Here is an 18,035-nt window from a genome sequence, read left to right on the forward strand (position 1 = left end):
AACTGAAATTAAAATACCTGATTTCAACATATAAAAACACTGTTGGCTAAGGAAAAAATATGACTACATCATTACAAGTTAAATTATAACAAAAGCAACAAATGATATTTCTAATTTTCTTTCACAAAACATATGTTTTCATGGATTCAAACCAGTTATGTTTTTAAAAATCATGTTATCTCATTTCTTTAGCACATCACTCATTCCAGTCTGAGGTCAGCCTATTATAAGAAATTTTAATTCTCATTTTAAGTAAAGGAAAGGAAAAGTTTATCCTTTACCCTCATAGGTCTCTAGCTGGGCCCACATATTAAATTGACATGTGACAGATGAACATAAAAATGCGTATGCACTTTATTTAACTTTATATGGATGTGGAAGTCCCTGTAAGAGCATGAAGACCCAAAGAAATTAGAGTTGAATACTTACACACTGAATTTCTGAGTGGTAAACTATGAAAATGTGACCAGACAGATGGACTTGAGCAAAGCTCTTAATGGTGAAAAATTAAGCAGGAAGTTAAGGATTAGTTTATAAGATTAATTTACACAGATTTCTCTCTGTCTCAATTTCCCATACTTGATAATAAAATGTGACTTTCCTCCTGGTAGAGGGAAGACATCTTTTATATAAAGATTTTACGATTGCTTTTAAGAATAGAAACAGGAGGAGAGTTTTTATTATACCTATTTTTTAGTTCAAAATAGTCCATAGGTATATTTTTGGTGTTGCATATTCTTCTATCTTAATTAGCTTTTGCTTCTTTTTTTTTTATTATTAACTACCTGCCTTATCCTAACTGACTAGTTTTATTAAAAAATAGGTTAGCATTCACTAATGTCAGGAAAGAGCATAAAGTAAGACAAATATGTTATTTGGCATACACCAGTTAATTCTACCACATGGGGAAATGTTTGACAAAGTACAGAGTACTATTTAAGCATTTTCAACTATATAAAATACAGATTAGGAAATTGCTTTTGAAGTATATTATAATGGTGAATTAGTTCAGGAAGAGCCTTCTGCTATTAGCTTCAGTGGTTTTTGACCTCAGTAGTCTGTTATTCTAATAAAGGACCATGTAGGTCAGTGTTATAAATGAATTCAAGGCAATTCAAGAGTTTCACAAATATAAAACCAACGCCAGTGGTCAATTCCTGCTTGCATATTTGTCTCTTGGGCCCAGGCTCAACACAAGGTGTTTCCTATTCTATTAGTCTGAAGAATTTAAATCTCCTTGGTTACTTCTGATATGCAGACAGGGTATGATTTCAGTGAGTGTGCTTAAGAAATCCATGTTTGTTATATTGCATTTAGACTAGAAAAAGTATAACTTCTGCATGAATAAAGAGTACGCAAAGTGCAACCCCATTTTACATTACTTCCCTTAAAATATGAGATGTCTTTCCAGTGATATGTGATGAGCCATTGAACAGTATTCCCCTCTTATTTGCATTTTTGTTTTCCTCAGTTACAATTACCTATGGTCTACCATGGTCTGAAATTATTAAACAGAAACTGCAAAAATAAACAAATCAAAGTTTTAAATTGTTTGCCAGTCTGAGTAGTGTGATAAAATCTGGTTGTATTCTTCTCCATTTTGCCTGGCATGTAAATCATTCTTTTATCCAACATAACCACACGGCATACCTTCCTGTTAGTCACTTTGTAACTACCTTACTTACCAGACTGATTATGCTGATATCACAATGCTGTGTTCAAGTAACTATTATTTTACTTACTAATGGTGCCAAAGCCAAGAGGAGTGATGTTGGCCATTCTTATATGCTCAAAGAAGTCATTAAGTGAAAAGGTGAAAGTTCTCCATGTGGAGAAGAACAGATAATATAAAGTACAGTGGAATCTAGTACTGTAGTGACTTTGAAGAACTACAGCTAAAGCAACATGTATGAACCTCTGCGTTATGAGGCAAAAGAAATACTAATTATCGTAATTTGAACATTGTATATTGTATTCATGCATCAAATTAACATACTGAATCCCATCAATAAGTAGAATTATTATATATCAATTGAAATTTTTAAAAAGTAAACAAAAGCAAGTTGAAGAATTCACACAAAAATAATTTGTATAAATATCAAAGGACATGAAACATAAACATAGAGTGATTTATAATTTTTTTAAATGAAACTGTGCTTAAAACCAGATAGAAGATACACACATAACTGGAAATAGTGAATATCTGTTCTGTGAAGTGGAGGAACTAATTGAAGCAGAGAAGACAGAAGTTTTAAATTATATCTTAAGCTGGATAATAGAAAAAATATTTTTTATTATATTTTGCAATTCTTTATAATTAACTTTTATATTACACATACTAGAATATATAAACAAAAGCAGTTGCTACTAATTTAGTTCTGTTTATCTCTACTTATTTTCATTGTCCTTCTTAGCACCTTTCATTCATATAATAGCACCAACTACTGTTCATATAATGCCACTATGTAAATAATTTCTGGGGGCAGAAGTATTTTTCTTTGTCTCATAAACCTCAGAAGGTTCTGAATTGCTCACTCTTTAGGTCTATGTTTCTTTGTGGAATGACCACATCTTACTGTGAGCTAGATGTCTATTTCTCTATGACCTGCTTTAGAAACTACTCATTAATTCAGCTATTTCCAATATCTTTCTTTCTTCAGTTATGAATAATTTCAAAGCACTAGTGTTTTGAACTGGGATTCACAGTTATGTAGTTTAATCAAATATTTTTTACATGAATTTCTCTTGATGACACACAATGGCTGCTTGATCTCATCTTGAGATTCAATTGTCATAGGAAAATTGGTAATTAATGAAAGCATTTTGAGGATAAATTTTTGCAAAACTAAAAGAAAACATGCAGTATTTGGAAGAAAAATATCCTGGACTTCTAAACTCCCAGTGTAAATTCTGTATATAACTTTTGGAGGCAAACAAAGTAAGTCTGAACTTAAAATTATATGAAAGTCTTTCAAGTACTTGTAAATTGTTTTAATTTTACCCATAAATACTCTACCTCTAATCTCAATATCTTCTGATATTTTCTTATAACAGTTCTCCCTTGAACATGCTTAAGTGTATCAGTAGGTTTCTCAGACTCAAGTCCCAGAAAAATGGGATTTCATTAATATTTCCTAACATAATTTTAATTCAGTTTGGTAGAAATATGATATTGTTAATTTGTCTTAAAGTTGTGTCAAGCTAATATCCTTCAGCCTTTTTAAAAAATACTAAAATCTACTTTGTTTACTTTTAGGCTTGGTTCACAGTCTGTTTAAGTTGTTTTTTCTCTCTCTCTCTTAAGATTAAAGTTGAAATTAACTTTTATCTTCTCAGATTTGCTTTAGTAATGAATTATGTTGAGATATTTTTGAAAATCCAGTATGACATCCAAAATCATAATTCCCACAAGTTTTCTGTATCTCACACATACCACTAATCTATTTTGCATGTCTTCATTCAAAACACTAAACAAATATTTTGAGCTAGGATCAAGAGCAAAATCTTAAAAATATTTGTACAGGTTAGTTTTGTTATGTTAATCAACATTGTATGGTAGTTTATATTAATAAAATTGTTATTTGGGTCAAATTTCATCACATCATTATGAAAGATTCTGGGCAAAGTAAATATATGAAGTCATCTTTATTTATCACACTGGAATCCTGTCAGAAATATAAATGAGGGTAGTTTGATACATCTCATTGTCATCTCAATGCCCATCCAAGGATTTCACCAAATAATCTGACACTTTTCATAATGTTCACAGAACATCTGTGAGCTAATCTCTATAAAAATTTTGCATATCAGTAAGAACATTATGTGTCTTTAATGTGCACTATTTCCCCCTTCTATGAGATGAAAGTTGTATTTTTCTTTTCATTTCTCCAGTATCCCTCTCAATAGGATCCATATTTTGTGCTTTGTGAGAGATTATCCCAAGAGTGATTTTGTGACTGTGAAGAGAGTGACTGGATCAGTGATGGACCAGTTTAAAGACTATTTTGATGAGACTATTACCTGTTTCTTTTGAGGTTATTTAGGTGAGAGCATGTGTTCTTCTACTGGGGTCCGAAAGGGGAGAATGATAGTGTTTGTCTCTTTTGGAAGGAGAAGACTGACTATAATTGGAGGATTCTATCTAGAGACAAGCAAAGCTGAGAGATGGAGAAATAGATCTCTGATGATATTGTGGCACAGGATATCTTAAATCAGTTGCATAGTTCAAGTTTCCAGTGAAGTGAAGTAACCGATTCTAAACCAAAGAGTCTAATATTAGGTTTTTGAACCTCTCCAAGACTGTTTTGGATGTAATAACTGGGAGTTATGGTTTGGATATGAGTCCCTTCAAAACTCCTGTTAATCCAAGACTATTCACAGGTTAAATGACTGAATTGTGAGAGTTGTAATCTAAAAAGTTCATCTGCTTCCTAGCTTCCATCAGGTGAGCAGTTTTCTTCCACCATGCCCTTCCGCCATTGTGGCTGCCTCTGCTCGAGTCAAAGGAATGGAATCCATCAACCATGGTCTGAACCAATGACTATGAGCCTCCTCTAACCTTTGATTACCACATATTTTGGTCACAAAGATGAAAAACTGACTAACACACTGATGAATCTTTATGAAACATATTTAGAGAAATATTTAAAGAATCAGGCATTTGCCTCCTCAATGTACAGGTAACTGTGATATCTCCTAACTCTTGTTTTCCTTACCATGTGGGTTGAAAAAAGGCCATGTTGACAAATTTATATTAGAAATCTCTTTTCATACTTCTTTTTAAAATTAATTTTTAAAATTTATATATGGCAGCTGAATGCATTATAATTCTTATTACACATATAGAGCACAATTTTTCATATCTTTAGTTGTATACAAAGTATATTCACACCACTTTGTGTCTTCATACATATATTTTGGATAATAATGATCATAGCATTCTGTCATCATTTTTAACCCCATGCCCCCTCTCTTCCCCTCCAACCCCTCTGCTCTATCTAGAGTTTGTCTATTCCTCCCATGCTCCCCCTCCCTACCCCACTATGAATCAGACTCTTTATATCAGAGAAAACATTCAGCTTTTGTTTTTTGGGGATTGGCTTCTTTTCATACTTCTTAATGCACTAAAATTTTTGTCTCTATATTCCTGCTTTTCAATTTCTTCTGTATTCATAAGAATTTACTTTCAAATTTACTTTACTATATGCTTAATATTATCAATCATAAGAATTTTGTTTTTATATATGGTCATTTCATGTGTCTTTCCCAAATATATACTGAGAAAACACTACAATCTCAAAGCACAAGTTCTCCCTCAAGATTTTTTTCTAATGAGGCTATTTTCTGCAGTACCCAAGATCTTCATTTTTTTTTTTTTTTAGATTGAGCTTCCAGATATTCTAACTGAGAGTACCATTTGGAAAATGAACCAATGAACTACTGCAATTTAGAGGTTGCTATAAGTCTGTGACAATGGCACTAGGAGAGGTACAAAGTTCCCAAATTAATCTCAATGGACTAATTATGGTCATTTAAGTGTCAGTGTTGTTAACTTTTTTCATTGCAATAAAAAGAGCTAACTACTATGCTTTTCTAGGCCAGTCGAACACTCTCCATAGCAGGAGGTAGCATTCATTTGAAATAATGTGCTACAGGGAGAATCTTTATGAACTAGATGTGCAGAAACTTGAATATTATTTTGATTAATTGGTTAATTGAAGTGCTGCTACTACTGTCCTTAAAATTAGAATAAAAGTAATGGTTATAGTGTAGTCAGCTGAAAAGTAGCTGGAATCCAACGGTGAAGTTTATAGGATTTTGTATTTTTTTTTCTATAAAATATCGTGCACCAGCGGGGAAGATAGTTTACCTTAATAAGATAATAAATATTTCTGAAGAAACATTCCTGTTTCTTATAATACTACCTGATATTAAACCCAAAAGAAAGACCCCAATAAATTAATGAACAAATGATAAATCCTTATTCACTAAAAGATACTTGCCAGTTTCATGCTTTAAGTAATATTCATCAGCACCTTCTCTGAGGGCGGATGCCAGGCTGTGAGATACATAACTAAATGTACACCAATAATTTTGATGAAATTGCATTCTGAAACTAAAGAAAAAAAAACACTCCACCACACCATTGTTTCTTTCTCTATGAATATTTCTTTCTCTATGAAAAGAATAAGGACTATAATTCCTAGGAACAAAAATTAGTAGTTTATATGTTATAGTTAAAAGACAACTTAAGGAATATTGCAAAATCAATGCACTGAAATGATGTGATTATTTTTAGCTTTAAAAAGGAAAAAAAAGATCAAACTTTATCTCAAAAAAATTCCATTTTGATTCCAATTTCATATGACTCAAGTACAAAAATCCTTAAATCAAACTACGTTGCCACATAAATATAAAACATTTTTGAAATGTATATCCTCTCTGCAAAATTGTCTATAACTTTGTATGAAATAATATTTTACTTCTTTCAAAACCATACTAAATGAATTGCTAATATTTTGTTAAATATAGTACCTTATTTCCAGTTATTATTTTTAAAAACAGCTTTAATTAAATAAAGGATTCTGGAACCAGAAAACAATCTTTACTTTATTACTCAAAATTAGTACATCAGAGTTCTGTCATTTAAAAATCACTTAGAAAAACCGATGTTCAGTAGTCTACTTTTTGAATCATGCATCATTCCTGAACATAATGGGAAAATAGTCTGTAATTATAATCAGTTTAGCCATTAAAATGTTAAATTCTGATATCAAAAGAACAATACTTTAAGAAGTTGAATTTATACAAAATTAAAGGTCTTTTTGACTACTTATTGAAGGCATGATGAGACTGATCAGTTAACCTTTCCTCCCATGTTTAATACTAGTATACCACTGAGAGAGAGAAATTGGTAGACTTTGGAACTTAGCATCTAGTACAATTGCTTACAAATCAAACAAACAAGCATAACTATGAATAACATCTAAGAATTTTACTCAAAATAATACAGCAAATAAATTTTTTAGAGATATATGCACACACAATAAATTACTAAAGTTGAACAGTAGAATGATAAACACAAAATCCAGGGTAGGGGAAATAGTATTGTAGAAAGGGATAAGTAACACAGAGATCTTCACTGGCTTTGGCAATGAACTATTTCTTGATTAGTGGAATCACATACTATGCTGTTATATTTTATAACTTACAAGTTTTCTTCATATGTATTGAATATTATTATTAGAAAAATTAATTATAATTAACCTGATAGAAGAGCCTACGAGCAGACTAAACAGTCTGTTATTTAGTCAGGCATTCTATTTTTAAAAACATTTCAAAAATACCAAAAACTAAACAACAACTAGTATTTTTCTTATGCATTCACCTATTCTAGACTGTTCCTCTCATGGTTCTGGTAGAATCATAAGAAAACAAGTTAGAATGACCATACACAACTGAACACTTTGCTTATTTCATGTCATCTCATGTATAATTACATGTGCATGTGTAGATAATAAAACATTTAAAAGAATAAAATAAGATTTAATCTAGGCAACAAAAGAATAGAAAAGATAAAAACAAAAGAGTTGTAAGAATATTAGATGTCATAAAAAGTATAAATATAATACTAACTACTATAAAATGAATTAAATTATAATTCAAAGCATAGAAACTTAGTTAAAAACAATCTATAATAGTCTACTGACATTTAAAATAATGATATATCTTAAAAACAGAAGTAAAAAAACAAAGACATTTGAAACAAAATAATCAAAAGGAGTAATTATTAATGATGTTAACAATGGACATAATTAAAATGACAAAATTTAAGAGGGAAGTGCTTCCTTGAAAAAATTAATAAACTACAAGCAAGATATAATTAGAAACTTTCACATGCTCAATAATTTGCCCTTACTCTTCACAAAAAAACTAAGAAATATAGGAAGAAATTTTCAAAATTCAAAACTTATAATTTCAGTTAGTCATGGTGGTTCATGCCTATAAATCTCAGGCACATGGGAGACTGAGGCAGGAAGACTGCAAACTCAAGGCCAGTACCAGCTATGTGTCTAGATCCTGTCTCAAAATAAAACAAATGAATAAAAATCAATAAAAACAAAAAAACAACAAAAACAAAAAACAACACAAATTTTGGAGTTTGTGATTTAAAAATACTTTTCAGAATATGCCTTTTTAGATTTATATGTTCATTTTTATTATAGAATATAGAACGTAACATAAAATTTACCATCAATGATTTTAAAATATTTTTTTAGTTGTAGATGGACACAATACTTTTGTTTATTTAGTTTGTTTATGTGTGCTGGGGATCAAACCCAGTGCCTCACGAATACTAGGCAAACACTCTACCACTGAGCTATAAGCCCAGCCCACATCAATGATTTTTAATTGCCTTATATGGAAGTATTATCTACATGCATATTATTATATGACAAATCTCTAGAACTTTATTATCTTGCATAACTGAAACTCTATACCATAAAACTTTTTCTTTATCCTCCCCATTCTAAGCACTTGACAACCAACATTCTGTTTCTAAAAATTTGACTACATTAAAAGTTCATATAGGTGGAATCAAACAGTATTTGTCTTTTTTTTTTTTAATGGCATATTTAACTTAGGAACTTGTCCTTAAGTCTTACCTGTATTAGAGTACATGGAATCATTTCCTTTTTAAAGACTGTTTAATATTTTATTATATATAATATTTTTTATATCTATCTTTTTATAAGTAGGTATTTGAATTTTTTTCTTTTATTTACTGCGAATAAAGCTGTAATTAATATGGATATCATATATCTATTTGATCCTTTTTAGTTGTTTCAGATATATACCCAATTGTTTACTAGGTTATACAGTAATTCTATTTTTCAATATTTTGAGAAAACTTCACACTGTTTTCCATTATGACTGACAACATTTTCTGTTCCCACCAATAGTCTTAGGGATTCCAAACTAATCATTGCCGAATCCATTGTCACAAGGCTCTTCCATAATGTGTTTTTCTAGAAGTTTTATTGTCTCCAATCTTTAATTAAGTTCATTTGTGTATATGGTGTGTGGTAAGATCCTAGTTACATTCATTTATACCTGAATATCAAGTTTCACCAAAGCCACTTGTTGAAAAGACTATTCTTCTCCCCTTGTATAGCTTTGCCAGTGTTGTCAGTAATTATTTAACCCATGTATATGGCTGATTTCCAGGTTAGCTGTTCTCCACCTTTGATTTATCATTGTAATTTAAAAATATGTTTTGAAATCAGGCTATGTAAGGCCTCTAGCTTTGTTTTACTTTCTCAAGACTGTTTTGGATATTCAGCATCCTTGGACCTTGCTTTTAAATTGTAGGATGTATTCTATTCTGGGGAAAAAAAAGGTCATTGGAGTTGTAATAGTGATTGCTTTGAATTTATAGATTACTTTGTGAAGTGTGTGTTCCAGCCATGATCACACATCACTTTTCATTTACATATCCTTTAATTTAATTAAGGTGTATAAATTTTGGGTAACTTTCTTTTCTTTCATTAATTTTATTCTTTCTAATGCAATTATAAATGGAATTTTTAAAATTTATTTTTGTTTTCATAAACATATAGAAATACTACTGATTTCTTTGTGTAATTTTATGTCCTGTAAATATGCTGAATTTATTCATTAATTTACAGTATTTTTGTGAAATCTTTAGAATTTTTTATATATAAGAACATGACATTTTTAGACTGATGTGCTTTTACTACTTCTTTCCCAATTTGGATGTATGTAATCCTTGCCTTAGGACTTCCAATACTATGTGGAATAGAAATAGTGAGAGTGAACATTCTAGCTTTATTTTAAGTTTAAAGAAAAATCTTTTAAGAGTTCACCATTGAGTTTATTGTCCTCTGTAGGCTTTTTGTATATGGTTTTAGTATGTTTAGGTGATTCCTTTATATTTTTGATTTGTTGAGGTTTTCTGACATGAATGTTTCTTGAATGTTGTTGAATTTTTTTTCCTTACATCTATTGATATTATCATGGATGTTTGTTTTGCATTCTGTTAATGTGGTATATGCACCATATTTATATATTGAACTATCCTTGAATTCTAGGAATTAATCCAAATCCAACTCAGTCATTGTGTATAAGTCTTTAAATGTACAAATTAATTGTTTTTTACTCAAATTTTGATGTGGATTTTTGGATCCATTGAGAACATTGGCATGTAGTATTCTTGTACTATCTTTGCCTTGTTTTGGTATTGAAGTAAAATATATTTGAAAATTTTCCCTCCTCTTCAATTTTTTGGAAGGGTGGGAGAGAATCAATGAAAACTCTTTACATTCTGGGAGTTGATGTAATTTTCCAGTGAAACCATCTGATCCTGGAATTTTCTGTTGGTAGCTTCGATTACTTGTTTTTTGTTTGTTTGTTTGTTTGTTTTTTACTACCCACAGGTTTGTACAAATGTTTTAAGTTCTTCACTATTCCATCTTGGTAGTTTGTATGTTTCTAGAAATGTGTCTGTTTTTTTCTGTGTTATTCTGTTTATTGATATATTTGATATAGACTTGTTCATAGAGTTAATCTCTTACAGTTCTTTAAAGTCTGTAGTAATCATGACAATATGTTATTTCATTTTTAAAGTTTTGTTATTTGAATCTTCTCTTTTTCTAACTAAGAGTTTGTCAATCTTCTAATTTAAAAGTCTTTTGGTTTTGTTGTTTTTCTATTTTCTATTTTGATTTCTTCTCTTTGAATCTTTAATAATTTCTTTCTTTTGCTAACTCCAATTTTCAATTTTATTTTTCTAATTTTTTTAAGTATAAAACAGGTTTGCTTAAGATTTTTTTTTAAGTAGTTGCTTACAGACAAAATTTATACTATTACTTTGGTATGTTGAATTTTCATTTGTTGCAAGTTATATCCTCATATTACTTTTGATTTCTTCTTTGACATTTTGATTACATAAGAGTATGCTATTTAATTTCCATATCTTTACTAAATTTTTGGGGGGTTGCAATTATTTTTTATTTAATTTTACTGTGGCTGGAAAGATAATTGATATGATTTAAATCTTAAAATCTTAAATTTACTGAAACTATTTTTCTGCCCTAGAGAATATGTCTTAGATACTTGAGAAGAATTTGAATAGTCTGTTCTACACTATCCTTATAATATTTTAGGATTCTGCAAATATCTATATCTATATCTATATCTATATATATATATATGTGTGTGTGTGTGTGTGTGTGTGTGTGTGTGTGTGTGTACTTTTACCAGAGGGCATTATATTTTCACAATCTTTTGTGTTTCTCTCTAGTGTTATTTTGTTTCAACTTTAAGGATTCCCTTTAGCATTTCTTCTTGCATCTAATTTTAATGAAGTCCTTCAGCTTTTGTTAATATGGAAGGACTTCAGCTCTTCATATTTAAGAACACTTTTGCTGCATATAGTATCCTTAGTTAGCACTTTTTCCCCCATAGAACTTTAAATGCATCATTGGATTCTCTTTAGTCTCTGGTGTTTCTACTGAGAGACACACTAGTAGTTTTAAGCAAGCTGCTTACATGTTAATGATTCATTTCTCTCCCTGTTTTCCATCTTTGTCTTTGACTTTTGACACTGATCTTATAATGCATTTTGAATTCATCTTAGTTTGTGTGTTTGAGACTTTTGAATGTCGATGCCCATTTATTCTTTCAGATTTGGTAAGATTTTAGCTTTTGTTTCTTCAAACAAGTTACCTATCCCTTTTCTCTCACTTTTAATTCATGAAATCCCATAAGGTATATATTGTTTCACTGAGATAATATTCCATAGTATTCTCATAGGCTTTGTTATGGTTTACTTCTGTAATGTTCCTGAAAAATGTGTTGAAGAGTAGTCCCCAATGCAACAAGATTCAAAGGTGGGGTTTTAGGCAATTATTGAATCATGAGGGCTCTGACTTCATTGGTGGACTAATTTATCAAATGGGTTAATTGATGACTGGATGGACTATGGGCAGGTGGGACCTACTTAGAGGAAGTACATCACTGGTGTTGTGCCCAGGAAGGGTTTATCTTCTATTCAGCCTCTTGGTCTTTCTTTTCTCCTAGATTGTCATGAACCTGAGCAGCTTTTCTTCACCATCCTTTCCACCATAAGGTTTCTTCCAATTTTGGATTGAATCCTCTGAAACCATGAACCAAAAAGAACATTTTCCTTCTCTAAGTAGTTCTTGTCAGGTATTTTGCTCATAGTGATGAATAACTGGGTAACATAGGCTTTTCTCACTGTTCTTCATTGTTGTTTTTCCTCTGATTCAAGAATTTTAAATGACCTACCTTCAAGTTAACAAACTCTTTCTTCTGCTTATTTATGATTGACTTGGAGCCCCTCTACCAAATTTCTCAATTCAGCTAGTTTATTCTTCATCTTCAGAGCTTCTTATTCATTTGTAATTTTAGTTGCTACCCTTTGTGGATGTTTTCATTCTGTTCATTAGTCATTTTCCTAATTTCATTTAGTTGTCTGTATTCTTGTGTAGATACTGAGCTTCTCTAAGACAAATATTTTAAATTCTTTGTCAGGAATTGCATAAGTCTTCCTTTTATGTAAATTTATTTTGTTCTTTTCATTGGGCCAGGTTTCCTTGTTTCTTCATAAGTCTCACTTTTTTTATTGGTGGGGATTTGGGCATTTGAGGAAAAAAGTCAACTAGAGTTTTTGGGAACTCTCAAAACCATTTTTTGTTTGTTTGTTTAATAAGCTTCTTTGAACTTGTGTATATTATTTCCCAATTAAAGAGGTTAGCTAGTTTATTTTCAGGAGCTGCTCATCTCTTTTTCCCTTTTTACATTGTAGATTATTGGGTCCTATAGCAAGTTACCAAAGTTTCTTTTGTTTTCAGTGTTTCTCAGCCAGCTACCCCAAGGACTGAAACTTTGAATATGTACTCTGTTGTTATCTTTCCATTCTGAGGAAGAAGCTGCAAGTTGGGCATTTCTCCCATTCACATGAAACTCTGATGGCTTAGGGAAAGTAAGGTTTTTGGTTTTTGATGCTGCCATTCTTGGCTTTCTGTGTTGGGGTTTTGTTTTCTGGGCTGCTCATAGAAGCTTTTGGGGCTGTATACTCTTGTTAAATTGGTGTCTTTTGTGGAAAAGTGGTTTGTGTATTTTTATTTATATTATTTGTATATTGTCAGACATTTTGCTGATGTCACTTCAGAATACCCGTTGCTTTAAGAGCATACCAATAACAGAATGTTTATGGTTCATCAGGCCATATGATAAATTTCCAAAAATTTTGTAGAATCTACAAACAGACAAAATTTTTAGACATTACTGTGTGTGTGTGTATGTGTGTGTGTGTGTGTGTGTAATGGAGTGAACATAACTTATTAAACCTCATGTTTCAAGAAACTAAAATATGTACTGTACTAGGCTTATTTGAAAATTAGCCCAGACTTACCCAATTTTGTCCAGACACCTACCCTGTATGAAAATGCCCATCCTTCCTCATGAGCCCACTGACATAAAAGCCAACACATCCACCCCCACCTACTTGCACCCTGACCACAATATCCTTGCTCTATGGGGTTAATGCAAGATTGTTTTTCTGAGAATATAATTTCTAAAAATATGACTATATTACTCTTTTTTGTTACTTTTCATTTCTATAAAGTGTACCTTATGATTATGATTGCTTCTCCTGCCCCACCCCACACCTTTGTGGTTTTTAGGCCTTAGAAGCCATGCCCCCAGTCAGGGTCAAGAGTTGCAAACTGCTTGATTCTCTGCACACTCAGCCCTGTCTGGAAATAAACCTTTTGTCTTTACCAACAAAGGACCTGGATAATTATTTGGAAATTTGGGAAAAGTACTTTAACAGTACATGAACAAATAACTCTTGATTTACAAAGGAAAATTGTAAAGAAATTTGAAAGTATTCAGAGCTGAGTGCACATGTTCTCAAAAACTTTGGAATCTACCTAAGGTAGACCCATGGGGCCCAAGTTTGATATAAAGAAACAAGAAGCTACGAATTTGCTGTGCATCAATTTAAGTATTTAGAAAAAACTTGTCTGATTAAAACTAAAAATAGTAATAACAAAGTATTAATGAACTAGAAAGAGGACACCAGAAATTAATAAAATGCAGGACAACTTAAAATATGGCAAAAAGCAACAGAATAGAGAGCCCATATAATAAAAAGAATATTCAGGATAGTAACAAATATAGAGACAATTATTTAAATGTCAAGATAATCACTTCTGCCATACTTACTATTTTCCCTAGAGTACAGGATAAGAAGAACTTGTGAATCTGACATAGGTTCTAGGTGTTTTTTCTACACAGCCTGCAGTGTTAGTGGGCACTTTCAAGCTTATTACTTACAAGTTATTTAATGTCTCTGGGTTCATTTTCTCATCTGCAAAATGCACAAATTCAAAGAGAGAAGGAGAGAGAGAGAGAGAGAGAGAGAGAGAGAGAGAGAGAGAGAGAGAAACAGAATGAAGTTTGACCTAATACACCTAAGAAATTATTACTAATCATCAAATGCAGATTCAGAATAAATGGTGGATCCTAACTGCAATAAATATTGTTCCTCTACTTAGGTGAATGTGTTTGGGCCTCAGAACAACTACTTATAAATCCATTAGACTTTGGAAAGTCTCTGAAACTTCCATAACACATTTAATGGCAATATTAATTTCTGCATCACAAGGTTGTTTTAAGGAGATAATGTATATGAAAGTATTTAATAAAACATCACAATTTCATAATCAAGTTTGGTAAATGATCCTTTTTAGTCCTTCCTCAAGGATTATTTCTGATATTATATTATAAAAACTAAGATAGTAATTTTAAGTTTTTTGAAGGAATATGAATACCAGCATCATAAATAGAAAATTAGACACAAAATATAACAGCTGGGAAGATCAATATTTTAGCATGATTTGTTCAGCTATAATTTCTCATGTCATTTCCTTCTATGTTTAAATTTTTTTTCTAAAATAAAAAATATAATGATAGAGCTAAAACTGGATTATTAAAAAGAATAAAATAAGACTAATGTATAAGACTGTTTGTGACACAATTTTCTGAAACATTAACTATAATAATATCAAATGTATTGATTTGTAGTTCATAATCCAGTTACATAGGTAACAATCCATATCTTTGGAAATTGAGTTTTGCTTGCAAATAAAATCAAGGTTAAGGAATAAAAATTTGATGATGTTGGACAGATTAGATTGAACTTTTCATATACTTTAAAAAATAAAAAAGGATTAGAAAAGCAATTTATTTATAAGGCAAAACTTCAGAACACAAGACATATAATGCTCTGAAGACTAGGGATTTGATTTATCCAATATTAAAAATGTCACTAAAGAAATCCTAGCCAAGAGATTTTTTTTAACAACTAAAACAATAAAAGTAAAAGTGTTTGAGCATGTTGTATAGAAACATATTTTATTTTTACAATGGGGATTGGCTAAGTTTAGATGTAGTGAATTTTTTAGAAAGATACAAGTTTGCACTAATGTTATCAGTCTGTTTATCTCTGGGGAACTCCATTTACCTAAATCAAACTGTGTCAACAAATTCAAGTCTGTGTGCATTTAAGTCATCTGAAACACTAATGGTATATTAAGTGAAAAACAGGAAATGGTATACTTTTATTCTTGTGCACTGTATAATTTAAGGATTTGAATGCATAGTTGGAATTACTGCTTGCATTACTGGACAAAGAAAACCCAGTACAACAATACATCTTAAGACAATAATGAACAACAGAGTACTCTGCATTTGAAGTTTCACACATTCAATTAATTCATTACATTAACCTTATCAATTGTTTTTAATATCAAATTTTGGGTAGACTGTGCACTGCTTGCATACTATGTCTAGGTTAAAAATTTAGGATATTATAACCTGAATTTTATTATAGCTCAAAAAGTAATATCAAATTATCTTATTTCAAAGAAATGATGTCTTGAATCTCAGAAGTAAGTCAAGCTGATTTTTCAAAAATTATGTATATATATACATAATTTATATATATATATATATATATATATATATATATATATATATATATATATACAACAATGCTGCAGTACATAGTACTACTAGAAATATTTTCAAAGATTCTAATTCATCATATACTTTTAAATTTGACTTCAAAGGACTTTTAAAATAAAATATCCTTATTTCTATACTACTAATTTCTGAAAAAATAATTCATCAAAAACAGAGTCCAGGAAGCAATGAGACCTTTGGTTTCCAGGTTAGTGACTATCTTACCATATATGATTTTCTTTAGGTCATGCAATCTAGGTTTCCTTTAAAACTCTTCATATAAAAGTCTTCATATTCTTTCTTCACAAAGTAAAAGAGTAAAGAAAAACAATCACCAAGCAAACAAAAACTATACTATTTTTTAATTGTTCTCTTGTTCACAGTGTCTAGTAATTTTTGCTCTTTTAATATGCCCAACTATTTTTTACTCATATTAATTAGTAACTAATATTTAGTTCACACAATTTAAACACACTTCTTTATTATTGGCTTTAGTTGTGCTCTCTGCTTAGGGCCAGTTCCCTTAAGAAAAAGTTAAAATATGATCCGAGAGAGTAATTTTGTGAAATCATTATTAGTTATTAATTCTTTTGTAGGAATTAAATTCTCAGGTTTCCCAGTGAGACAACATTGAATCTACGATAATCTTGGAAGCCAGGTTAAAGTGACTTTACTACAAAAATGTGGCAAATACTGGCTTTGTGGCTTTATGGTAACCTGACAAAGCTGCCTTAATATGAATCTGTATAATAAGGGAGAAAATTGTCCCTGTTTTCTAGGAAAAAGAAAAAAATATATATATATAAATACACACACACACATATATATATATATATATATGTATATATGAATTCATATGTTCTATGCTCAGTAATAGCAGCTTTAATTTAACATTCACTTAGATTTGTCCCCGTTTGCTAGAACTATGGAGGACATTGGACATAAAAAATTATTTGAGCAAAACTAAAAAAAGGGCCAGGTGTGGTAGTGGTGCATGCCTATAATCCCAGCAGCTCAGTAGGCAGGAGGATCACAAGTTCAAAGCCAGACCCAGCAATAGTGAGGAGCTAAGATATTCAGTGAAAACTTCTCTAAATAAAATGCAATATGGGGTTAGGGATGTGGCACAGTGATTGAGTGCCCCTGAGTTTGATACTTGGTACAAATAATAATAATAATAAAAGAGACCTGGGGTGGGGAAGGAAGTGATTTTTCAGATGTCCTTCTTTCATGGAAGAGTTCGCTGATGGAAGAAGACAAAGTACATAAAATAAATTGTGTGGATTTAAGTTTTATTATAGTAAGCCTGGCACAAGTTGCCCAAGTCAAGGGCCCATCTGGGTACCTGATAAAATTCACAAAACTAAAAATGTTGCTAAAACCAGCTGTAGATCCGAATGTCTGGTGAATCACAAAGCCAAAAACAAACTAATGAGTAAACACACACTGGAAATAATAGCAAATGGATGGAAATAAGTGAAACTGCTTATAGGATGTGAATTTGTTGCATGAGTCATACTGTAGAACACTGAATTTCAAGATCACGTACACAAGTAGGGTCTCTTTCATTATGGTCCTAGTGGTCACGTTTTCATATTGCAGAACATTAACATTCTTTTCCGTTAGTATATTACAAACCTGCTCATATAAAACTGCAGTTTAGCAAAGTAATACAGTGTAACTACTCAAGTTCAAATAAGATCACTCTATAGAAAGTCTATTTAAGACTTTTATTTGGGAGTCTGTAATCAAACTTTCTTCCCCACTGAGTATAGAGTCATTAAGGAAAAACTAAATACCTCATCTCAACCTAAAAATTATAATAGATTACTATATTGCTCCCAATATTTTTCAATAATTTGGTTTAAAATATATCTTTCTATTATAATTTAATGTAGCCAGTTTAGTAATTTTTATATATATTATGGTTAATGTACATATGGAAATAATGAAATTCTTAC

Source organism: Urocitellus parryii, chromosome 11 (genome assembly GCF_045843805.1).
Source record: "Urocitellus parryii isolate mUroPar1 chromosome 11, mUroPar1.hap1, whole genome shotgun sequence".
Taxonomy (NCBI): Eukaryota; Metazoa; Chordata; class Mammalia; order Rodentia; family Sciuridae; genus Urocitellus; species Urocitellus parryii.